Source organism: Gossypium hirsutum, chromosome D11 (genome assembly GCF_007990345.1).
Source record: "Gossypium hirsutum isolate 1008001.06 chromosome D11, Gossypium_hirsutum_v2.1, whole genome shotgun sequence".
Classification (NCBI taxonomy): Eukaryota; Viridiplantae; Streptophyta; class Magnoliopsida; order Malvales; family Malvaceae; genus Gossypium; species Gossypium hirsutum.
The window spans coordinates 39,302,223-39,330,039 of record NC_053447.1 but is presented as its reverse complement, the minus strand read 5'-3'; positions in this window follow the sequence as shown (position 1 = coordinate 39,330,039).

Genomic DNA, 27,817 nt, shown 5'->3' with positions numbered 1-27,817 from the left:
TATCAGGGGTAAAATTGAGATAAGAAAATTATTTACTAAAATATAAATATTGATGCTTATTTTGGGAATGCAAAGTCTAGGAACTACTTGTAATTGGACCAGATGTGGGAGAGGCCCAAAATCCCCTCATGAAATATGAAGGGGCAGCAGCCCCAGTAGGAATACTATCGGTGTGTCACCCACCCTAATCCTACTATAAGTAGAATTTGTTTTTCTATTTGAAATATATTTTTTTTAATTTAACAAGGGTTCTACCTTCTATCCCTATAAATAGATGAGACCGGTAGGAATATTTACACAACTTTCAGATATTGTTATTCTGCCTGAAAATAGAGAGACTTTTGTTCTCTTAGAATTAAATATACTTTTCGGAATAAAGATTCCGTTGGTTTCTATTTTAGAAGAGAATTTTCATTTTCACCCTAAAAGAAAAGAAAATTATTTCTATTTGCTATGTTTGATTCGAATCGTTCGATCCCACACTCGAAGAAACTGTGGTACGAGAATAACGGAGAAGATCATTCGGTTGAAATCTAGGAATGATAAAGATCCGTCTATTAGTAAAAAAAGGTACGATTTCAGTCAAGGGTTTATTGCTATAAATATCATAAACCAGGTCCATTTTCAAAATTTTTATTTTTTTGTGCAACAAAATCATTTTCAAACCAGAATTTTTCCAACAAATGTAATTTGACATCACATATTCAGATCTGGCAACTGGCTCGAGTATGGGGTGTCACATTGGTGATCAACCATTAACGATTCAAGCACATCAACAATAGATGAGGTGTACTGATTACAACATGCCTTTTCATGAGGAATATCACTCAAGTATTGTCAGACCAACTATTAAAGCCAATAATTTTAGTTCGATGCTGGGACTATGCAGTTGATTAGAACAACAAGTTCTTCGGATTACCAAGTGAATACCCCAATTCTCATATAAGAACTTTCTTATAGATTTTTAATACTATGAAGTATAATGGGGTATTTATAGAGACAATTAGACTTAGATTATTCAAGTTTTTTTGCATTGGAGAGTAAAGGATTGACTCAACTCTTTTCCTTATGCATTTTTCACTTCATGGGATCAATTGGTGGAGAAATTTCTAGTTAAATGTTTCCCTCTCCCTAGGACGGTTAGACTTTTGAGGGATATTCACACTTTCACTTAGTCTGATGGAGAAACTTTGTACGATGCATACGAAAGGTCTAAGGATCTTTTCACAAAGTGCCCAGACCATGGTTTGGAAAATTGTTCTGCAATAATTCGTTTTGTAAAATTAAGCTCTTGTATTCAAGTGATTGTATATCTTTTTAGTTCATTTTTAGACTTAGTTTTGCATTTAAGTATAATAAACTGAGCTTTCGGTGTTGTTTTATAACCTTTTAGGCTGATTCAAGCCTAAAGAGAAACTAACATGTTGGTTAAGCGTGAGGGACCATATTTTAGGTCGATAAGTCAGTGGACTACCCTAGAGGTTGCAACATTCAAAGGGAATGTTGTGAAAATGAATCAAGCCTAAACACTTAGTTAAATTTTGAGCACAACTCCAATAGGTGAGCTACGACCATCGATGTCATGGCATCCACAAGCCCAAGTAATGACATACAACTTTGAACCAACAGGGGAGCATACGGCCATCGATGTCGCAAAATTGTCAAGCCATCATCGCGACATCCAACTTTGAACATAAAGGGGGAGTATACGACCTTCAAAGTTACGACACCGGCTATACGGTGTCACGACACTGGTCCAATAAGGCCCAATTCATTGTTAAGGGTGTTTTTCATCTGAAAAATCATAATTAACATGTTAAGTAGCTTGTAATCGACCTAATTCGGTCATCTAACACAAACACTATAAATGTTAGCTCTTAGAACCTAATTGGGGAGTTCAATTGATCATTCAAACTTTAGATTTTGTTCTTAGAAAGGGTTTATTTCTAGTTTCAATTTCTTTTCAGTTGTAAACATTTTTCTTTAATTTTAATATCGATTCAATTTATTTTATTTTCTATTTCATTTCTATTATCTTTTATTCACCAAATTCAATAATCAACACATCATACGAGGGTTTCAAGATTCAATCGTAACTCAAGATCTTTGGATTCTAAGTATCTTTTCTCTATTCTTTTTATCTTTACATCTCTTTGAATGTTTAACAAATTGATTGGATAATTTGCATGTAGAATGACCTGGAACTAAACCCTAGGAAGGTTGTTGATCTGAAGTAGGATTGATTAGCTTGGGTTAAGGGTTTCACATCTAGTTAGATGGATTAGATTAAGTAGAATAAGCCATTGAATTGATGAATCTAGGAAGTCACTTAGGGAAATGAGGCGAAAGGATAGTCTCCTTGGAATCAACCTAATCTAACCCTGTTTAGTTTATCAGGTCGAAAGATAAGTAAACTAAGTCGATCATTTAATCTAGTTATATGTCGAAAGGTATTAATTAGGTTAATTATTAGCTAATTGGTGAAAACCCTAGATCTAAATTAATTATGAACATGAAAGTGATTCACCCTTCTGTTTACTTTAATTTATTTTTATTTTGGTACTTTTTTGTTATTTTATTTTGCAACCCATTTGCTTGATTCTATCGTAATTTGATTTAGACGTAAGTAATACTTAGACCTAGTTAATGTGTGAGTTCATGCTTACAATTTAGTTTAAACAAACCTCCTTTGGATACGATTCTCAAAATACTTCCAATGTATCGTTCTAAGTAAACTATATTAAATTTTGACATGTACACTTGTAGACACCACACAAAATTTCTATATTCAATTGAAATTTTTTAAGCCCGGAGGCACACATGCTAGGGAGCGATAAAAAATGCTCAATAGATTTTGCCCTTTTAATCGGATCGACATTGCAATGAAAATTCAACTTGATGCTGCATCTGGAGGTTCATTAGTGAGAAAGTTTTCGCAAGATGCCTAGAAAATTTTCGAAGAACTAAACTTCTAAAATTATAAGGTTTATGAGCATACTACATTGAAGAAACCAATGAAAGATAATAAAGTAAGTCAAGCTTCCAACCTTTCTACACAGTTGATGACATAGTTGAATGAGATCAATAAAATGTTAGATGATTTGTCTTTAAAATAGGGTTGACCAAGTCAATCAATGAATCGTACAACATTAGGGTATGATTATTGTGATGGTATCCATCCTACCGAGAAGTGTTATGGATATGTTCAAGATGTAAATTACATGGGTAAACAGGATTGTCAGTAGAACAATGCTTTTGCCAACACCTATAATCTTGTAACACACTTAACCCGTTTTCGTCGTCGATCTAGGGTTACAGAGCATTACTGTAAAATTCAAAACAATTAACATCAAAACAGCTTAATAATACTATTTAATAAAAATTTAATAAAACTCATTACAAACCCAACTAACATACACATTTGGGCCTTAAATCGAGCTTTTGAAGCCCTAAAAAAAGTTTGCGATCAAATGGGACTAATTCTGAACATTTCAGAAAGACTGAGGAAAAGTTGAAAATTTAGAAAAAACAGTGATCACACGGCCTTGTGGCCAGGCCGCCTGACATAGCCCAGACTGTGTAATGTTTGAACAATACGACGCAGTTGTGTCCCAACTTGTGTCTTAAACCGTGTAACTCACTAACTTAGGTCACACGACCATGTCGTAGGCCATGTGCTAGATCATGTACCTCTCTGACTTGTGTCACACGACTGTGTCGCAGGCCTTATGCTAGACCGTGTAACTCACTGGCTTAATACACACGGCCGTGTCATAGACCGTGTGGTACTTGCACCTGAAATAAAAATTAATACATGGCCTTTTAGCCAGGCCGTCTATGTCACACGACCGTGTGACAGCCTGTGTCCCAGGTCGTGTGCTCCATAATTAGACTCTATGACAAACCATTTTAAGACCAAAACTTGCCCAACAAACTCCATCATTTGAGCACACATTAAATGGACCTAAACACATTTCAAACATATATAAATATATCAATTCAATCAATCTAGTTTTCCTAACCAATATTCCATTCAAAGGCACCTCACCTGAACCAAAACAACATAAATCACAACAAGGTTATAATGCCACATCTCAAACACAAAACATAAGTATTTTAGCTACCTAATGACAACAATTGTCAATCTATTCAACTTTCAAAATAAACATACCAAATTAATCATAATAATTTTGCTTTTAACATAAAAACAAACCAACTACACCATATATTTCAAAGTACCTAAAAGTAATCAAAGGACATAAACTTGCCAAAGCACTAAAAGTCCAAACAACCAAAAAGTATAGTCCAAATGCATATTCATATCAAATTGATTATTAGCATATTCAATAACTATCATTACACAAAATCGCTATACATGCCATTTATAACCTTAGCCATTTACTCAAAAACTACCAAGTGATTGTTAAATAGTGTGATCAAACTCTGACAAGCTTCAAACCGGTCGAGCTTCGAACGATCTACGAAACAAAAGAAAAATAACTACGTAAGCAACTAGTGCTTACTAAGCTCGTATAAATTCAAACATAAACTTAGCCTTCTTAAACTCAATTTATAAAATATGCATAACATCATTACCATGCTCATAAGCTTAATAAAATCCTATATACACCACCAAACTCAGAAGTTAGTAAGTTCATACAAAATAAATATAAGTTCAACCATATCTTACGTAAATTTCCATGTACATACCATTCATCACATACTTGTTTAGTTCCCTTCAATTCATTTGTATTCATTAAACTTACCTTTTCATAAGATTATGAAAAAATCTTCATTTGTATACATGTTTTGCCATTAACCTTTCCCTACCCGTTGAACCATATAGAACTACATTTGATACTCGAGAATGCTCACACATAGTGTGTCTTTCTATATAACTGTAACATTTCCTTTTAAATAGTGCTGACACGAGCTGTGGAGAATCCGCAACAAATGCAGGACCTCAGTCATCGGTAGAAAATTCAAGAGCAACACCCAAAACATGAAATCCTTAATGACATGTCATTTTGTATACTAAGAATTCTTAAGGTTCAATATGGACGAATTAACCATCAACATTCTGAAATATTATCATATTCATAAAGTCCAAGTAAATCTAATATATTACGATAAGTAAACTCAATTCAAAACATCAAATGACAAATTTTAATCTCTATACAAACTTACATCGATCACTACAGTTGTTATAGCTAAATTGACAACTAATCCGAGATTTTTACCATTCCCCGATTCAAGTCTGTTTGATCTTTTCTTAATCTAAATAATATTTTAACTCAATAATAATTAAAATATCTTAACTTTATAGATTCTAATTTATAACATATCCTAATGTGAAATTATGAATTTACCCATAATATTTTAACTTTTATGCAACATAGTCCCTAAATCTCAAACTCACAATTAAACCACAATTAATGAAATATCATGATAACCTATTTCTCTAAAGTCCTAAACAACCCATATCTTTTAGTATTTTCATAAAATTATCATTTAATTTTTACCATTTTCTCAAATAAGCCCTTTAGCTCAAATTCATCAAAAATCACTTAACAAAATGTGTCTATTTGACAACCAAGCTTAATAATCTGTCAATTAAATTCACTAACATTACAAACTCATTCATGGAAAATCCCTAAACATTTAGCAGTTTTACAAATTGACCTACAAGCTAGCTTGTAACACCCTTAACCTGTAGCCTTCACTGGATTACTGTTATGAAACATTACCATAAAAAACACAGATCAGCATAGTCATTTATTTAATCGCATATTCGAACCAACTAACATGCAACAAAGCCATATTACATGTACTTTATAAATATAACATACGAACCATAAAGGCATTGCATTCATGTTATTCAAATACCTAAATTAAATTCAAGCATATTTTATTCCATATATCAATCACATATATCACCTCATTCTTTAGTATACATCTATTTCAATGGCTAATTATTATACAAACCATTTTATATACCTATGCACTTTCACATAACGAGTTAAAAAAATCATATTATACCATTTATTAGTTATCCAAATATGATTCATTAGCAAACATTAACAAATGGTTAAATATAATTCTTATACATTACCAAAATTCATGTGCATTCCAACATAACAAAATTACCCATTTTGAGCACAAATGACAAATCAAGCATACCAATTTCGCAAACAAAATATCATGTCAAAACATCTTATATTCAACAAATCAATAGCCTAATAAATCATATCAATACCGCAACTAAATTTTATACTAATTATACCAAATACCAAAATCTCATGCTTATCAACATGAACCAAACACTATAGCCGAATATAAATATGCATCATATATATATCATAATTTATCTCACTTAATCACCAAAGCAATTTTCATCATTCACAAAACAACTTACAAGGCAATTTATACATCAAAACATAGGTCATTAATAAGCCAAACTAAATAGCCAAATTCACATGGCATAGCATAGTCATCACATAGCAAATACGAACACATACCAACATTAACATTTCACCGAATAATTAACCATATGAATATATCAAATTTTCTGAATCACAAGATAGATTACAGACATCATTTATCATTTATCAATGCACAAAATAACTCATTTATATAGTCAAAGTAACTTCCAACAATTACACCATTTACTAACCAACTCGCATGGATAAAACCACAACTCATAAACACATCCATCAACTACATTGACATCACTCAAACCAGTTCATAAAATCATACATCGAAAAAGATATATCATATAACACACTTCCAAAATGAGCTAATTATAAAGCCGAATTCACATGACTTTCAGGCCAATTCGCATGGCTATACATATACAAATCAAAACCAACCATAACAAAACTAGCCTATACATGCCATAAGTCATAATGTACCGAAATAGCAATCGATAGTCTGATGATGATCCTTGACGATCCCCGAGCTCGAAACTAGCTTTCAAAATCTATAAAACACTGAAAAGACACACAAAGTAAGCTTTGAAAGCTTAGTAAGTCATAAGCAATTAAATTATCACAAGAACATTAATAGTTCAATTCAAATAGGCCAAATTTAATCAATCTCATACAAATATAAAATCATCTTATTTATATAATTTTACATATTACCACATTAAATATTACAGTTACCTTGATCTTTCATAAATATATAAACTTCTCACATACCTGAACCATTTAGCTCAATTTCCTCTTGGTCTCGTTTTGTCAATGCCCGATGAACCATTCGGAATTGTTAAGGATACACGAAAATCATATAAAGCTCGTACAATGTCATATCCCGGGTATGGTCTTACATGCTAGCACATTTCGATGCCACTGTCCCAGACAGGGTCTTATACGACTCATATACGATGCCAATGTCCTAGACATGGTCTTACACGTTCTCTCACTTTGATGCCAATGTCCTAGACATGGTCTTACACGAAATCACATCTCGAGAGTCGTTATGTCATGACATCAATATCCTATACAATTCTTAAGGTTCGTTCGGGGCTTTCGACGTCGTGATTAAACCAATTCATGCTCGAAACTAGTCATCCAATGCTCAAATCAATTCGCCAATATATATATATATCAATACATACAATTCAATTCGGCTACATATAATATATATACATTTGAATTTAAAAACATTTAGTTACTTATGAACTTACCTCGTACGGAAACGAACGGATCGAAACGACTATTTAACAACTTTCAACATTCCCCGATTCAAATCCGATTTCTTCCTTTCTTGATCTAAATCAATTCAAATTTAACTTATTTAAAGACATATTCTTTCAATTTCATCCAAAAACACATAAATGAGAATTTTGACCTTTAGCCCCTAACGTTTCACATTTTCACAATTTAGTCCATATTTCAAAACAACACAAAATACTCAAAATTTCATTTAACCCATGTTTGGTCGAATATTGCTTACGTCCCTAGCAGCCCATTAATTCCATTTATTTCACATTTTAATCCTTAATAAGTATTTTTATCAAAAAATTACTTAGTAACACATGATAATCTAACATCAAACTCTCATAATCCATCATCAAACAACAAAAAGCTTAATTACTCATCAATGGCATTTAATGAATACATCAACCAATTCAAATATTTAAGCATGGGCTAGCTAGTATACGAAGCAACGATCTCAAAAATGTAAAAATTATCAATAACCGCAAAGAACATACCTAAATCATGTCCCCTAAGTGTCAAACTTAAAGCTTCAAAAATGGCTTCTTTTGCTTTGGTACATTCGGCCAACAAAGATGATAATACATGCATTTTATGTTTTGTTTTATTTAATTACATAATAATATAAAATTTACAATTTTATCCATCATTTATACATTATAAAATCACTTATTATAAACCCATAACCGTCCACACCATTATTCAATGGCCAAATCATAATATAAAGACCTTATAAATAATTAATTAAAGCAATTAAGAACTTTAACATATAACATGCTACTTTTGCATTTTATGCAATTAAGTCCTTTTATCAAATTAAACAACCAATCGATAAAATTATTTCACGAAACTTTCACACATATTAATTCACATGCTGTAAACACATAAAATAATATTAAAATAATTTTTTGACTTCAAATTTGTGGTTCTAAATTTTGATTTAGATAAAATCAGGGTGTTACAACTCTCCCCCCTTAGGGAGTTTCGTCCCCGAAAATCTTACCAGTGAATAGGTTTGGATATTGCTCTCTCATAGCATCCTCGGGCTCTTACGTAGCTTCTTCAACCCGTGTCGATGCCATAAGACTTCCACTAATGAAATTTTCTTATTTCTCAGTTCTTTAATCTCGCGATCTAAAACTCGGATCGGTTCTTCTTCGTATGTCATATCAGACTGAATCTCAATCTTAGAAGGGGAAATCACATGTGAGGGATCGGATCGATATCGTTGAAGCATCGATACATGAAATACATTATGAATCTTTTCCAATTTAGGTGGCAACAACAATCTATAAGCAACCGGTCCAATACGTTCGATAATTTCATACGACTCGATGGATCTCGGACTTAACTTGCCTTTTCTGCCAAATCTAAGTATTTTTTCCACGGAGATACTTTCAAAAACACTCGATCCCAATCTGAAACTCAATATCTTTTCGTTTCAAGTCTGCGTACGATTTTTGACGATTTCAAACTATCACGAATCACTTTCACTTTCTGTTCAGTCTCTTTAATCAAATCAACCCCGTGAATCCTATTCTCACTAAGTTTAGTCCAGTACAAAGGTGTTCGGCATTTGTGACCAAATAAAGCTTCATAAGGTACTATTTTAATACTCGATTGAAATCTGTTTTTATACGCAATTTCAATCAACGGCAAATACTTTTCCCACGTACCTTCAAACTCAAGAATGCAACATCATAACCTATCCTCACTTATCTGAATAACTCGCTCGGATTGTCCATCCGTCTGTGGGTGAAAAGTGGTACTGAAGTGTAGCTTTGTACCTAGTGTATCTTGTAGTTTCTTCCAAAACAGCAATGTGAACCTCGGATCTCTATCCGAAACAATAGCAATAGGTACTCCTTGCAATCTCACAACCTCGGAAATATACAACTCAGCTAACTTATCAAGAAAATAGTCCATGCGTACTGGAATAAAATGACTTGATTTCGTCAATTTGTCAACTATAACCCAGATCGCATCTTTCTTTCTCGGAGATAGGGGTAATCCCGACACAAAATCCATAGTCACTCTATCCTATTTCCACTCAGGAATCATAATCGGTTGCAATAAATTAGACGATACCTAATGCTCAGCTTTAACTTGCTGACAGATCAAACATTTAGAAATGAACTCTGAGATGTCACGTTTCATACCAGATCACCAGTAAATTTGTTTCATATCGTTATACATTTTCGTGCTTTCCGGATGAACAGACAAACGACTACTATGAGCTTCAATTAAAATCATCTGAATCAACTCTGAATTTCTTGGTACACATATCCGACCTCTGAATCTTAAATAATCATTAGCATCAACTCAAAACTTTGAATCAGAATTCAAATCACATTGAGCCAGTTTTGCTAACAATTCATTACCAACTTTCTAAGCTTTGCAAATCTGCTTCATAAATAACGGTCTTGCTTTTAACTCAGCTATAATCAAGCCGTCATCAAATAGAGCCAACTCAGTATTCATTGCACGTAGAGCAAATAAAGATTTCTGATTTTAAGCATCAGCAACGACATTAGCCTTTCCCGGATGGTAGTCAATCACTAGCTCGTAATCTTCTAACAATTCCAAATATCTTCACTGTCGTAGATTTAGATCTTTCTGAGTCATCAAATATTTTAAGCTCTTGTGATCAGAATAAACATGAAATTTCTCACCGAACAGATAATGACGCCAAATTTTCAACGCGAACATGATAGCTGCTAATTCCAAATCGTGCATCGGGTAATTCTTTTCATGCGACTTTAATTGTCTCAAGGCATAAGCTACGACTTTGCCTTTCTGCATCAAAACACAGCCCAAACCATTCAACGATGCATCAATATAGATTACCAATTCTTTACCCAATTCTGGTTGTACTAACATTGGAGCTTCAGTCAAAAGAGCTTTCAGCTGATCAAAACTTTTCTGTCACTTGTCCGACCACTTGAACTTAACATCCTTCTGAAGAAGTCTCGTCACGGAGTTGCAATCATTGAGAAACCTTTTACAAATCGTCTGTAATAACCAGCGAGTCCTAGAAAGTTTTAGACTTCGAATACATTTTTTGGAGGCTTCTAATCCAATATTGCCAAAATCTTACTCGGATCGAGTCGAATACCCGATGCTGACATAATATGCCCTAGAAAACCAACTTCTCGTAACCAGAACTTACATTAACTAAACTTTGCAAATAGTTTTTTTATCTCGTAAAGTCTGTAGCACTATTCTCAGATGTTCAGCATGCTCAAATTTATCACGGGAATAGATCAAGATGTCATATATAAACACAACAACAAATCCATCCAAATACGGTCTGAAGATCCAATTCATTAGGTCCATAAAAATAGTAGGTGCACTCGTTAGTCCGAAAGGCATAACTAAAAACTCATAATACCCGTACCTCGTTCGAAAAGCAATTTTCGGCACATCTGAGTCTTTAACTCACAACTGATAATAACCCGATCTCAAATTTATCTTAGAAAACACTGTAGCCCCTTTCAGCTTATCAAACAAATCGTCTATTTGTGGCAAAGGATATTTATTCTTGATTGTCACTTTATTGAGCTGTCTATAATCAATACACATTCTCATATTTTCGTATTTCTTTTTCACAAATAATACCGGAGCACCCCAGGGAGAGAAACTCGGTCGTGCAAATCCTCTATCGGTCAACTCTTGCAACTGAGATTTGAATTCTTTTAACTCGGTTGGAGCCATTCTATATGGAGCTATTGATATCGAAGTAGTTCCCGGTACTAGTTCAATACCAAATTCAACTTCTCAAATCGGTGATAGTCCTGGTAGCTCTTCAAAAAATACATCTGGATACTCACAGATAGCCGGTACTGATTCAATCTTTTTTTCGATCACTTTAGAGTTGAGTACATAGGAAAAGTAAGCTTCACAACCCTTTCTCACATATTTTCGAGCAAACATCGAAGAAATCATTACCGGTAAACCATTCAAATCATCTGATTCAATCCAGATAATCTCATTATTTTGACATTTCAAATCAATCGTCTTCTGTTTGCAGTTTACAATAGCATCATGTAGTGTTAACAAATTCATACCCAAAATTATATTGAATTCGTTGAATGGAAACAACATCATATTAGCCAGAAAACAGAAATCTCGATTCATCAACGGACAGTTCTTGCATACTTTATCCACCAAAACACACCTGCCTAAGGGGTTCGATACTCTAATCACAAATTCAGTAGACTCTACAGGCAAAGTCTTATTGGATACTAAAGTTTCACATACATAAGAATAAGTTGACCCAGGATCAATCAATGCAACAACAGTAACATCATAGAAAGTGAAAGTACCAGTAATAGCATCTTGAGATGAAGGTTCTTCACGAGCGCGAATAGCATAAGCTTTGGCAGGTGCGCGGGCTTCAGATCTAACAGTAGTGTCTTTAGTTCCCCTCTGGCTACCACTCACATTACCTGCATTTCTGGGTGGTTTACCTCTAGCTGCAATGTTACTCAGCCTCGTATTCTGCACTATATCTTACTCGGCCAACTCAGAACATTCATAGATGAAATGACCTAATGATCTACATTTGAAATCAGCCCGATCGATCATTCAATCTATAATTGTTAGGATTTCATTTACCAAAGTGTTTGCACTCAGGTTTATTTGGTCTGACATTTCCAACACTAGCTATTGAAGTAGCTTTCGAACTCACAAGTGGTCTGTCTCGATCTCGTCTAGAATAACCCATAGTAGCCTTTAAACGACTAAAATCATCTCAGAACTTCTTTCATGCTAACTGAAATGACTTACTCGATGATCTTTTTTTGTGAATCTCTAGCTTAAAAGTCAGCTTTTCTTTTCTCTTTCCCAAGTTCCTCAACTTTGCATGCTCGCTCAACGAGTACCACAAACTCTTTTATTTCCAAAATCCTGACTAACAGCTTAATGACTTCATTCAAACTGTCTTCAAATCTTTGACACATTATAGCTTCAGTCAAAAAACATTCCCAGGCATATCTGCTGAGTCTCACAAATTTTCGCTCATATTCTGTCACTGTCATGCGACCTTATTTTAACTCGAGGAATTCTTTGTTTTTTTGATCTATGAATCTCTGACTGATATATTTCTTCTGGAATTCAGTCTGAAAGAACTCCCAAGTAACCCGTTCTTTTGGACCCACTGATACTAGTGTATTCCACTAGTGATATGCAGTGTCCCTTAATAAAGATACAGCACATTTGATACATTCATCAAGAGTACAAGATAATTTATCGAACACCCGAATCGTATTATCAAGCCAGAATTCAGCTCGCTCAACATCATCATCAACAGTAGCTTTGAACTCTTCGGCCCCATATTTTTAAATTTTATCAACCGGAGGCTTTTTCAATCGCATCCGATCAGTAACTTGAGCTATCACAGGTATTTGGGGAGGATTAGGCGAGGGTGGAGGTTGTTGAGCAGCTGGATTTGTCTGGATATACTATGTGAACCATTCGTTCATCATCTGGAAGAAGGCTTGTTCAGCCTCTCCCTCGTGGCTACTCATAATCAGCCTAGATCAGCCAGCACTGCCCTTGAGCGGCAGCGGGCGCATTACTTTTCACATCATCTACTACGGCTCGATCGGGATCTATTTACTATACAAAAACACATTTTTAATTGTCAGGAATCACACTATCGCAGTTTATATATATGGCATGTATAGCTAGACTCACACGCACTACGTTAGTCCTAGAACTGACTAAACTTGGCTCTGATAGCAATCAAATGTAACATACTTAACCCATAACCGTCATCGGATTAGGGTTACGAGGCATTACCGTACACAACACAGATCAACACAGTCATTTATTTAATCACATATTTGAACCAACTAACATACAACAAAGCCGTATTACACGTACTTTATAAATATAACATACGAACCATAAAGGCATCGTATTCATGGTATTCGAATACTTAAATTAAATTCAAGCATAATTTATTTCATATATCAATCACATATATCACCTCATTCTTTAGTATACATATATCAATACATGCAATTCAATTCGGCTACATATAATAACATTTAATTACTTATAAACTTACCTCGTACGGAAACGAACGGATCGAAACGACTATTTAACAACTTTCGACATTCCCCGATTCAAATATGATTTCTTCCTTTTTTTGATCTAAATAAATTCAAATTTAACTTATTTAAGGGCATATTCATTCAATTTCATCCAAAATTACATAAATGGGCATTTTACATTTTAGCCCCTAACATTTCACATTTTTACAATTTAGTCCCTATTTCAAAACAACACAAAATACTCAAAATTTCATATAACCCATGTTTGGCCAAATATTCCTTAGGTCCCTAGCAATCCATTAATTCCATTTATTTCACATTTAAATCCCTCAATTTACAAATTTCACATTTTAATCCTTAATAAGCATTTTTATCAAAAATTACTTAGTAACACATGATAATCTAACATCAAACTCTCATAATCCATCATCAAACAACAAAAGGCTTAATTACTCATCAATGGAATTTAATGAATGCATCAACCAATTCAAAAATTTAAGCATGGGCTAACTAGTATACGAAGCAACGATCTCAAAAATGTAAAAATTATTAATAATCGAGCAAAGAACATACCTAAATCAAGTCCCCTCAGTGCCTAACTTCAAGCTTCAACAATGGCTTCTTTTGCTTTGGTACATTCGGCCAACAAAGATGAATTTACAATTTTATCCATCATTTATACATTATAAAATCACTTATTATAAACTCATAACTGTCCACACCATTATTCAATAGCCAAATCACAACATAATGACCTTATAAATAATTAACTAAAGCAATTAATCACTTTAACATATAACATGCTACTTTTCGTATTTTACGCGATTAAGTTTTTTTATCAAATTAAACAACCATCGATAAATTTATTTCACGAAACTTTCACACATATTAATTCACATGTTGTAAACATATAAAATAATATTAAAATAATTTTACGACTTCAAATTTATGGTTTCGAAACCACTATTCTGATTTAGCTAAAACCAGGTTGTTACATAGCTAGATTAAGCTAATATGAGCTCAAAATCATAAAAACCACTAAAAACGGGATAAAACTACATATTATGCAATAGAAATGAGTTTTGCTGAAACTTGCTCCTCCCCTAATAATGGCTACACTGTTTTAAGATGAAGAAGAAACAAAGATGATAAATTTTTTTAATCTTTTGTTTACTTTAATACTCTTTTATTTTATCTAATTACTAATTTACCCTTACTAACTCAACTAGTCATAAACAATTTAATGTCCATGGTTGTCCATTACTCTCTTATATGGTATATTTCTTAAATAAGTTCACTAATTTAGATTCCATACCCATTGAACCCTTTTAGCTAATAGAACTTAACTTTTATACCTTTTACGATTTAGCCCTTTTTCCCATAATTAGTTATTTAAACCTTAAAATTTCTTAAAAACTTAATATAATCCTATAGACATTAAATAAATGTTAAAATATTTACTCACTCGTTGAAGTCATGGTCCCAAAGCCACCATTTTCGACACTACTAAAAATGGGCTGTTACAAATCCTGAGTGGAAAATCACCCAAACTTCTCATGGAGGAATAATCAACAAGAAAATAGTGTATTGTTTAGACAAAATGCTCCACAGAGGTTTTAGAAAAGATAACCACAAGGTTAGCAAATTCCACCTAAGAAAACATCTGAAGAGCTATTATTAAAATACATGTAGAAAAATTATGAAAGATCCACGACTCAAGAAGTGACCCTTCGATCGTTGAGAGCACAAATAGGCCAACTAGCAACTTCTTTGACTAGTCAAACACAAGGAACTTTTTTGGCTAACACTCAACCGAATTCTAAAATGGATGATCGAAATGAGCATTGCAAGTCAATCTTTCTCAAAAGTGGTAAAGAGACTCCTAGTAATAGTGGATCGAACAAAAAGGTTATTCAGTCTGACAAACAAAACTCAATCAATGAAAATGAAGTGGAACAAATTTAGAGTAAGAAATCTAATAGACAGAAAGAGAAAAGTAAAGAACCGTAGTTAGAAATTGTTGATATTGAGGCTCAATTTATCCACCCCTTCATTCCCATAGCATTTGAAAAACAAAAAATTGGATAAGTGTCTCGGAATTATTCGATTGATGTGAAAGTATACACAATCGTTGACAAGTGATAAAGTAGTGAGTAAGAGTTATCGTCTCTATAGGGAGTGCTTATACAAATCAATTATTGTAAAATTAATACTCAGTAAATTATTCGATGATGAAAATAAATTAAAGTGTGATGGATTTCAAATTTATACTAAAAATATCCTAAAAATGCGTAAAATTAAAATAAACACAGAAGAAATAAGTATGCAAGTTTTTAAGAGAAATCACAATAGCATGCATGTTTTAGAATAATTTTCTTTCCTAACTTAGAATTAATTAAACAATCCTAAGAGATGTTACGAAGATTTGATGGCATATTGATAATTTACTAACCCTAAGTTTACGAGTGCTTGGCTTCTCTCGAATACCTAAGCTTAACCATTTAGTATGCATATTTCTATGTCTATTCCAACTTCAAGATTACCTTTCCAGGCATCTTCTAAGGAACCACATTTATTAAAATATTAAGTTTTTCTAGCATATATATATGTAAGTTAACTTGGTGTTTTAATAAGCAAGAATCAAATTATGTGAGGTCACAGTAATATTTCTATATTAAAATAGTTTAATCACATAAATCCTAGGGCTTGCAAGGTAATAAAGTTCTTTTGATATTATTACTAATTTGACCTAATTTCATCATAAAAGATCAAACATGCACCATTCAGATATTAGGTCAATTAATTACAATCTAGCTCTAATTTAATAATTAATTCAATTGCATTCCTACATTTATAATGCACAAATAACATGCTCATGATTTTATCTGAATAAATTAATAGATCAACTACACAGAACATATCTTAATATAATTGAATAATATAAGCTACAAAATTTAAATCATTCTAACACCAACAAAATTAAGCAACCATAATTTTATTAAAATAAGAAAACTTAGTTGCAATCATGTTTCTTGAATTGAACAAAAATAAAAGATTGAAGGGATAAGAAATCCTAAGTCGTTTCCAGTGGTTCTCCGATGCACAAATCACTTTTTCCCTCCTTCAATGTTTGCTTTTTGCCATGAAAACCAAGCTGAAAACTCCTAGTGTGGCCAACTGGGGCTGCTCTCAAAGCCATGTGAAACTCTCTTGAAGAAAATGAAAAATGGGAGTGAAAAGAGAGAAGAGATGGTCAGTGAGTGACGAATGAAATGGGAGATTGGTTAAGGTTATTTATACTTGTGAGGTGGCCCTTGATTTTACTAAATATAGCATGGAAATCCTTCTTTTTTCTCTCATGCATGGTCGACCCCTTGAGTTGTGGAAGGAAGGTGGATGAATTTGCTAACTTAGGCTAGTCAAAGCTTGATTAATGGCAAGGAATTGAACGGTCACATGGGGAAGTTGTTGTGGCTGATTTGTGATTTTTTAACAAGTATTGGGTGCCTAATTAAATTATTTTATGGACGGTTAGGCTTTCATAGCCGAATTGGGATCTTTTCCTCCCTTAGTGGATGGTTGGGCTTCAAATTAAGTAGTAGGTTTGTCCACTTCAGTGATCCAATTACAAGTTGGGTTAAATTGACTTTGGAATTCCAATAAATTATTTTAGGATGCCCCATGATGATCAACCATCAACCCACATATGCATGGTCTTTGTTGCAGGAAATGCTACAGCTTCTAACATCGAACATCGAACAAGTGAGCTTCAAAACTAACTTTCCTCCTATTGCACCAAATTGCATCAAATTGGAAAAAAAATGTCAAATTATCATGTAAATAAGTAAGATTAAAAATTTATCTTTAATTTTTTTGTACTTTACAAATTTGTAATAAAACTATTTTTTTTGTTAAAAAACTCGGAATTTGTTTGAATTATTAGTCAGAATGTGCTATAAATGTCTATATAATTTTGTGTTATCAATGAGCAATCCCAATGGTTTCTAGATATCTTCAGAAATTGACAATGAATATTCCATTTGTCGAAGCCTTAGAACAGATGTTGAGCTATGTCAAGTTCATGAAGGACATCCTATTGAAGAAAAGGCATCATGGAGACTATGAAATCATGGCTTTAACCGACGAGTGTAATGCTATCATGCAACATAATTTGCCTCCAAAAATTAAGGACCCAGGTAGTTTCAATATCCCTTGCTCCGTTGGTGTTAAGTTTACAATAAAGCTTTGTGTGATCTAGGAGAAATCATAAACTTAATGATGCTGTCAATTTATAATAAGCTCAGACTAGGGGAGGTAATGCCTACATTAGTTACATTATATCTAGATGATCAAACTTTAACATATCCTTGGGGTGTTGTAGGAAACGCAATTGTGAAGGTGGGAAATTTTTATTTTCTTATTAACTTTATTATTTTTGATATAGAGAAAGATAGGGATGTTTCATTGATCCTTGGAAGACCTTTCTTAGTAATAGGACGAGCACTTATTGATGTCAAGAATGGTGAACTCACTATGAGAGTAGAAAATGAATAAACAGCATTTAAGGTTTTCCATGCATTAAAATTGACACAAGATCGGGAAGAGTGTTGTCCAATTTGAGTTCTTAACAAGACTACAAAGAAGATAATTTTAAAACAACATCCCTTTGAAGATGTGAAAAAGGGAGTGATGATTCAAAGGTTTTTAAGCCCTTTGTTGTTAAGTCACCACCTTTAAATATCAACTTGACATCTAATCTATCATAATTTAATATGGCCAATTAGGTTCTTTTCGATACTTAAGGAGCTTGTAATCAAGCATTTTTTTATACATGCATAGATGGGGTGACATTTATTAAATTTCATTCACCGAACCTGCAAATTTTCAAGCTTGGGAAATCAACAGACTTGAGACAAATTTTTGGAAATAGTAAATAGCCTCAAAACAATTTTTTTACCCAGAAAGTTTTCAGGAAAAAAAATACTTTTCATTAGGTAAACATTTTTCAAACGATCTAAAATTTTACAAACTATTTCTTGGAACTATTTTATAATATAAAAAAATTTCCCACAAAAAAAGTGATTGAAAAAGTATAGAAAAGAAAAGAAAAATTATGGGTTGAATTTTGTGTCAAAACTTTCTAGATCAGACCTACATTACTTGAGGAGGCTCCAGTTTAAATTTTGTGATTGCTGGAAATCAGGAACAGCTCGAACGAAGTTCGTCAAGTTACTTTACAATTTTTTGAGTTTTCGGGTTTCAGCAATTTTCATTGACTCTTTGCCTTAGGTTTTCCTTTTTTTTATTGTTTCTTTACGCATCTTAACACTTTATTATTTCTTGTGTTAGTAGGTTAAAGCACATTGCACATTCCTTCCTCTATGCGACATAACTCTTTGGTGTCTAGCCGATTTTGGACTCCTACTAGGTTAGCTTTGTTAGTTTGATTCTAATACATTCTAATTGATTAATATAGACACTTTTAAATGACTCATAGGATTAATTCTCACCTCATTGAGAATTTTATTTTATTTCTTAATGCATATTAGTGAGGTTTGCTTAATTTTTTGTTTCTTGAATGTTGTGTTCTTTTCAGGTTTTCATAATGATTTGAGATACTATGATTGGAAAGTTGCAAAGGTTCAAGAGGTTCAAGTTGCTCAAGATCAGCAATGGGACACTATTCTGTACACGATTAGCAAAAATTTAGAACTTTTAACTGCCAAAATTAAGCTTCTGAATCGTAATTAGGGAGATAAGGTTGATCAACCTCGTTTTTGTGCAAATAATACTCGACGTGTCTCTCGTGCAAATGATGAGACTTTGGCTAATAATGATCGTGGGAAGATTTTTTTAGCTAAATCAAAGTTCTCAATTCCATAATTTCGTGGAAAGAATGATCCTAAGGCATATTCTGAATGGGAATAAAAAATTGAACTTATGTTTCATTACTATAAATACTAGGAAGAGGAAAAAGTCTCATTAGTGACCCGTGGATTTTCAGATTATGTGTTGAGTTGGTGGATTCAACTTGGAATTAATCGTCAAATAAATGTGAAATAGTAATTGAAACATGGGATGAGTTGAAGCAAGTGATGCGAAAGTGTTACGTTCATTCTTATTACTACACAAAGGTCAAAACAAAATTTCGACGCCTTATTGAAGGTAATCGATCTGTTGAAGAGTACTTTAAGGAGATAGAGATGTTTATGCAAATAGCAAATGTGCAACAAGATGAAGAGACTACCATGGTGCGGTTTGTAGATGACTTGAACGTTTCAATAGCCAATGTTCTTAATATTCAAACCTACATTGATCTTAAGAAGGCGGTACATAAGGCAGTTGAGATTGAGTAACAATTTCAACAACGTCAATCCCGTCCATTTGGTGCATCACAATATTATAAAGGTACAAGTTCTAATTCTACTTTTTCCAAACCTCCTTATGCTATTACTAACTTCCTGCCAAAACATGATAAGACTAAACCTATTGAGTCAAAAAGTAGGGCTCCTACAAAACCTTCTTCTACATCTTCTAAGTAGCCTACTTCTACTAATTTTTCACCAAAACAAAAAAGAGCTTGTGACATTGAATGTTTTACATGCAAAGGGTGTGGGCACTATAGTCGTGATTGTGCCAACACGAGATTTTTGTTGATAAAAATATATGATAGTGAAAATTTTTTCCTCGAATTTATTATGGAGTTATATGAGATAGAAATTTCATGTTCTCCTACTATGATGTATTGTACTAAATTGAATATTCATAATACTTGTGAAGGGGATAGGGGAAGTGAGGAAGAAAAAACTGAAAAGATAGAGAGAAAAGAGACCTTTAGTGATAAAAGTCTTCTTAATGGTCCAAATTGGGTGAGTGAAAATCCATATGAGGTAAAATTGGAGAGTACTCATGTGGAAAAAGAAAATGAAAATCAAGAAAAATACCCATACAAAAATGAGAAATGATTATGTTTTAACTAATCCTAACTCAAATTTGTTTAGTGGTGTTTCTTATAGGATTGTAAGGATCCATTGATAAACTCTCAATTATATTACTCTACCATCAATAGACGATTTTACTTGTGGGAAAGAGGTAAGTTGAACATTGATAATTCTCCACGTGCTAGAAGGTAAGGAAAGTAATGATACATTGGAAATTGAAATATGTAGGCATACGTTGAATTTTTTTATAAGTTTGCTACTGATTTTATTTTTTCATACGACATGTTTTTTTATTGGTCAAGTTTTAATAAACAATGGTCTGAAAGTTCAATTGATTTTATAGGTTTATATAGGTATTTAAAGCTTACTTTTTTTGCACTAGATAGGTTTCTTAAAGAACCTCATGCATTTGATCTAGCAACAAAATTTTCTACATTAGACTTTAAATATGAATTTTTACATAATAATATTAAACTACTTCATTTTTATAATTATGTGAAATTATTGACTCATCGTTGGAAATTCTTATGGATGACCATGCATATTCAAAGAAAGTTATTGGTTATTTTTTACTTGAAACTCATGTGCCCAATATTTCTTTGTTTAGTGTTGATGGTTTGTTTTTGAAAGAGAGGTACTTGATCCATGCTAATTTGGGAGATTAAAATCATATCTTTAATCTCGGAAATAGTTTTGGTGCACAAGAAGACTTACGTAAGTAGTTTTTTTCATTTTATTATTAATTCTAATACTTTTTCTTTTTATGCAGCTAAAGATTCAAGGGCGAATCTTCTTGAGGATGTGATGGGCTCACACTACCTCAAGGCCTAACACCAATGTTAAAGGTCAAGCAAATCAAACCAAGATTCAATCAATGACAAGATTCGAGGATGAATCTTTTCGAGGAAAGGGGGTATGATACATGCACAAATGCGGTGAAATTTATTAAATTCCATTCACCGAAGCTGCCAATTTTCAAGCTTAGGAAATCAGTAGACTTGCGACGAATTTTTGGATGGAATCCTGGAATTTTAGGGTTTAGATGTCTTCATGGCTTTCAAATATCTATCTCTTAGCTTTAAAATGCACTTTGAATTACTCAATTTTATGTTTGGGAGCTCAAGTTATGACCGTTTTAGTGAAGATTGTGCGAGTAGAATTTTTGGATGGGAATTATGAGTTTCAGGCTTTTAATTCAAGTTTAAATCATATTGGGTTCCGGTTTTGGCCTCAATTTTTATTATATATGAGCCCAATATTATATTTATCAACTCTTATTATTTTATTCTTTTATTATTCTGAATTTTTAATAATTATTATGTAGTTTAAGTTATTTAGGAGTTTTATGTCAATAAGAAAGTTCAATTTAAAACTACTTCTTGTTTAAATTAATTAGAGTTCTAGTATACTTAAGAGTTTTATTTAGATTTATTTAACTAGCCTATATATAGGCCTTTGCATTGTACACAAATCATTCAATTTCATTATTATTCAACTTCTCTTTCAAGTTAATAAATTCTCTTTGAGTTTGCTTTTCAAGAATTTCTCTTGAGTTTCTTTTAGAAGAGTTTTAACAATCTTTTCAGATTGTGGGACTAATCTTCAAACTTTTTCTTGCCAATTTTTCTTTCTTGGAGGGGAAATTAAAGTTGTTTGAAGGGGGTTGTGGATTCTTCATTTTTCCATGCCTTCTTAGAACTTTTATACACCATGTTCTATCTTTCCATCTATCCTCTTTATTTTCTTCCTTATTGTTCTAATTGTAAATTTAGTATTCTATTTTAATTTTCTTAGTTATTTATTTAATTTTTTATCTAACTTGAATTTTATTGCGTTTCAGGTTGTGTCAAAATTCAAGTTTCTTTCCCAACGTCTAGAGCCCTAAGTCAACTTCGCGACTTGAACAAACTTTATGATCCTCTTCTACGTTCATCCACATCATTCCTTATCAATTTTTATGTTATTTTCTTAGTTTTATGAATTATATGTTATTTATATTTAATTGAATAAAACAAGTCTTTTTATGATGTTTATCAACCAATTAGGCCAACTCAAGCCTAATGAAGTTCTAACAAAGTGATGTCCTAGTGCAGGAAACAACTTGAACCAAATAGCAAATATGTTAGGAGACTACCCAAAATGTCGTAACATGAAGGACATGAAGTCGCAACATTGAAGCTGCACACGCACTTAGAAGGAGTTTCGAGCAACATCAACAATCCAAGTAGACTGTGGAGGAGGTTGCAGCATTGGAAGTTAGAAGTCGAGACATTAACAAGAAAAGTCTTGACATTCGATAAATGAAAGTCATGAAATCCACAATAGTAACCAGAGGTGGAAGTTGATCACAAGGTTGCAGCGAAGTCGTGACATTGAGAAACAAAGTCACGACACCCAAGTCATTGTACAAAGACTCGAGCAAACTACCTAGAAAGTTGTGACACTAGACTTGTGTTGTCGCGACATTGAAGCTCGACAACCTAAAATTTGCAAGGGTGTTTCAGTCTGCACAATCAAACTTTCACTTGTAATTCAAGGCAGAGTCATCCCAATTTGGTCAAACATCCAAATTATTATAAATTTACATATTAAACATGATTAAAAAATTGGCTTTTACAATTAGTAATTGTTAACTAGTTATTAGGATTTTTCTTACAACTTTGTTGTGTTGATTATTGTTTCTGGTAATTTTAGCTTTTATAAGTTTTCCTCTTTAGTTTTCTATATTTATATTTTGTACTTTATTCACTGGGGATTTATCATTGTAAAAGTGATCAAACGCTTCCAATTATGAGAAATTCAGTTGCTGGCCCAAGATGATCTCCACAACCAGGAGTCTTTGTATTACTGAACATCTCTCAACCCTCTACTTTCTTATCATTTAATTTATTAATGGTTTCGAAATTAAGTGGGTTTTGCATAATTATGATGGGTCATAACTAAAATCTTATGGAAGTTGGTTAATTAAAGTGGGAGTAGTTAATCAAGTTTAGAGTTTTAAACTAATTAATTGGATGAAATTGAATAAGCTTAAAAACCTAGAATTGACAAATCTAGGGTGAAATTTAGGTAAACGAGACCAAAATGAGACTTTACCCAGAACAGATTCAATTGTCCCAATTAGATCCATCAGGTTGAAAGATAAGTGAACTAAATTGTTAATTGGTAGAATTATAGGCCAAAAGGTATTAATTAGATTAGTAAAGAAATTGTTTGTAAAAATCACTAAGTCTAGATTAATTACAACCATGAAAATTGATAACTCTTGTTTATAATTCTTGATTGATTTGTCTACTAGTTTTATTACTTTCGCAATTAGATCCTTTAGTAGTATTTAGTTTTATACTCTTAATTTAACTAAAGTTAGTGGACGACAACATACATTTCCACTAATTGATGAAACAAAATGGTTTAATTTCCATTTTGATCACTTTGTAATTTAAAAATTGACCGCTTCTAAACATGTTATCGTTTAGAGTATAAATGTTACACCAAAATATATAATTAAATCAACGGCGTCTGCAAGTATACGAGTCAGATTGTAATATAGATGTGTACAACGGAATACATGGAAGTATTTCAAGGATCGTACCCAAGGGATTGCAGATTGGTGAAATTTATTATTAGATTAATTACATAAGATAATTACTAATCTAATTGATTTACAAGTTAGTAGTGTAAATTCAAATTAAAGTAGGGAGTAAAATAATTAAATTACTAAACCTAAATTAACCTTATGGAATTTCATATTCTTAGTGTCAACAATGCAAGCCTCTAGCCTATGATCAATTAAATCCCTAATTAACAAGCAAAAGATTAACTAATTTTAGAACTTCGGGTTTTAAGTGAATTAGCTATTAGTTAATCAATATTGCCTCCCGACCTCTACTAATTAACTAATCGATAGATACTCGCTTACCTCCCGACCTCGCTTTCTCCACCGGGATAAATTATGATTTACTCCCCAAACTTATCTCCCGATCTCGTTTAACCTAGATTACTTCCTAGGGTCGTGAATCCTAGATAAGCACACATAATTTACACCAAATAATTACTATTGAGAAACCCTTATTCTTCTGTTAATTAATCTACTTAATTAATCAGTTCAATAATCGAATCATGCAAGATAGAGATAAAACACAAGAATTTATTCTAATATTCTTACAAACGTTAATTGGCCAGATAAATGAAATATTAATAAAAGAATAAAATAGAGAGTAAAGAGAATACTCATGAATAAATATATTGAAGTGTGGTTCTAGAGCAATCTCCGCTCACAATTGTCTTCACTTTGGAATAGAAAGAATTTCAATTACATGATCATAAAAATAAAATACAACTGAAAACTAAATAAAACAGTCTAGTCTAACCCTATCCGAAACGCCAATCCCGGTGGCTCTAAGGTGACTTATATAGGCTACACATTACTTGGTGCTTACACAACCCTAGATACCTTAGATACTAATTAATATAACATGATATAAAATACCTAGGGTCTAATTAGGAAATAATCCCAAGATTGCCATCCAAAGAATTAGCCACATTTTGGCCTGCCATCGTCGCGTCGTCGTGACATGGGGAAACTCCTAATCACAAAGTGGAATGATTTTCTTCCCATATTTGTCTTGTCGTTGTCACAAGGGGAAACTCCTCGTTACAATATTGAATGACTTTTAGCCTTGGCAACTTCATTGTTTTGAGTTGCAACAAAGGCTTCCTTGTGTCGCGGCATGACCATCGTCCCTTGTATTCTTAGGCTTTAATTGGTACCCTACACACTCAAATAGCCCATTATTCACTCCCTAGTCCCAAGTTGGCCTCACGGGTCATCAAGATACTAAGAAGTGCATAAAAATGCTTATTTTGCAAATAATTAAATCTAAACTAAGAAAATCAAGAATGCATATAAATAATATAAAATCACTAGAAAACAAACTCCTTAAAGTGCCAAAATATGCCTAAACTACCACTGCAATTGGCGATAGGTCAAAAATCTATTGTGTAAGACTTTTACAATTTAGTCCCTATACCTTAATTAGCTATCAATTCGACAAAATCACTAGACCAAACTTTAATATATTTCTATACTAGCCTCATAAATATTAAATATTAATATTTACGGACTTGGTTTACAGAAATGGGGTTCTGAAACTATATTTTCTAACACCACTAGAAATCGGATCGTTACAAAGCTCTTGTCGTCACAATGAGAAATCGTTAGTGAGTTATGTTGTGACAAGGAAACCCTGAAGTTGCAATGTCAACCTGATATTTTTCAAGCTATACAATTTGGTCCTAATTCAACCGCAGATTAGTTAAAGAGCTTTCGTAAGCTCATATAAGACTTGAAAATGATGGGAAATCATGTTGAGATTGAATAATATTATTAATAATATATGTAAAAGAGTAAGTCGAATCAAAGTTGCTCTGATAATAAATGTGGCATTTCGTAGCTCAGACCTGAAGATCAGGTCAAGTATGAGGTGTTAGAAAACGAAAAGCGACTAAAATAATAATTTATCCAATAACCTCAAAATCCTTCAAATGGGCAACAAACCTCCTTTTTTCCGTGTGAAATTATTATAATTATTTAATATTTTTAAAACCATTTAATTTCATTCTTCTATTATTTCTCTCTTTCTAGCCTAACCATTTAATAGACATAGGTTTATTATCTTAGGTAATGATTAACGAATCATAGGACAATCCGTTAAATCCATTTGCATTGTTTTTAGTAAAAAGAAAGAAAGTTAGTTAGTGTTTTTATTTGTTGATTTAGAATTAGTCTTAATACAATTTTCTATTTGGTTTGTACTAATAATTTCAAGTTTAATTAGATTAGTAATTACTAGCTTGTAATTAACTTGATGATCACATTTATCAATTGATAATCCATTGTGTTCGATCTTAAGAATACTCTATGTTCCCTTATAATACTTATTAATATTACAACTCGACACTGTACACTTACGGTTAAAAACACGCTTTTAAATTATTTTATAAATTGTTTGTTTTTGGTGCACACACCACAACGATCATTCTGAGGCTTATTTCCCCAAGTGATGCAGAGCAAGTCCTGTCCATCCCTATTAGCTATCATGCTTTAGCCGATTGGCTCGTTTGGCTTTATAATGCGGATGGGCGCTATAGCGTTAAGTCGGGCTATATGGTTGCTTTAACTGTGTATCCAGATATTAATTGTATCCCTATGGTTGTTTCTTGGCAGCACATTTGGAATTGTAAAATCCTTCCCAAGGTTTAAAGATTTCGTTCAGTGATGCTTTTGGCAATTTATTCCAACAAAATCCCAGCCGGTGGAGAAAGGAATTACGTTGGTAGCTTTTGTGCTCGCGGTGTGGGGGTACTCACGACTTGGATCATGTGTTGTTATTGTGCCCCAAAGCTCAAGTTGTTTAGCGAGCAACAGGCTTGTTCCCAAGTCACTCATCCGTTACTTTCATTGCTGATCTTTTCACTAATACCGATCATGGTAATATGCAGCAATGCCTTGCATTGTTATGGACTTTGTGGGTGCATTGTAACTTGCTAGTTTGAAAAGGTAGAGAGATGGATGCGGTTGTTCTAGTGTGGTCTACGGATGTTTTCCTGCAGAATTGGTTGCAGGACACTGGTGTGTTTGATGCTGCTCAACCAACTGCTATTGGTCATCATCGGGCTTGCTCATGGGTTGTTGACAGGGGTTCAAGTGGAGCACAGGGGGCTACGTCCGCTGGGGCTTTGGAGGAGTTGTTGCCTCCCTCCGTGGGCTTTTCAATGTAATGTTGATGCATCCCGGTTGGAAGAAGAAGAGGTTGTTGGCTTTGCGGCAGTTGTTCATGACAGTACTGGTCGTGTGGTGAAATGCTTTTTCGGGTTTGAGAATGTTGTTTAAGTTCGTGTTTAACAGAAGCATACGCTGCCTGTAAGCCCCTTTTCGTTGTTAAAGTCTCTGCATGTGGATAATGTGATTTTAGAAACGTATTGTTTGATTGTTGTAAATGCGTTGTTGTGTTGTTCGTTGCTAAAGGTGCATTTTCAGCAGTTGTCCTTTTGTTGGAATTGTTGGTGCGCAAAGAAGGTAAACTCACTCTCCTGCTCA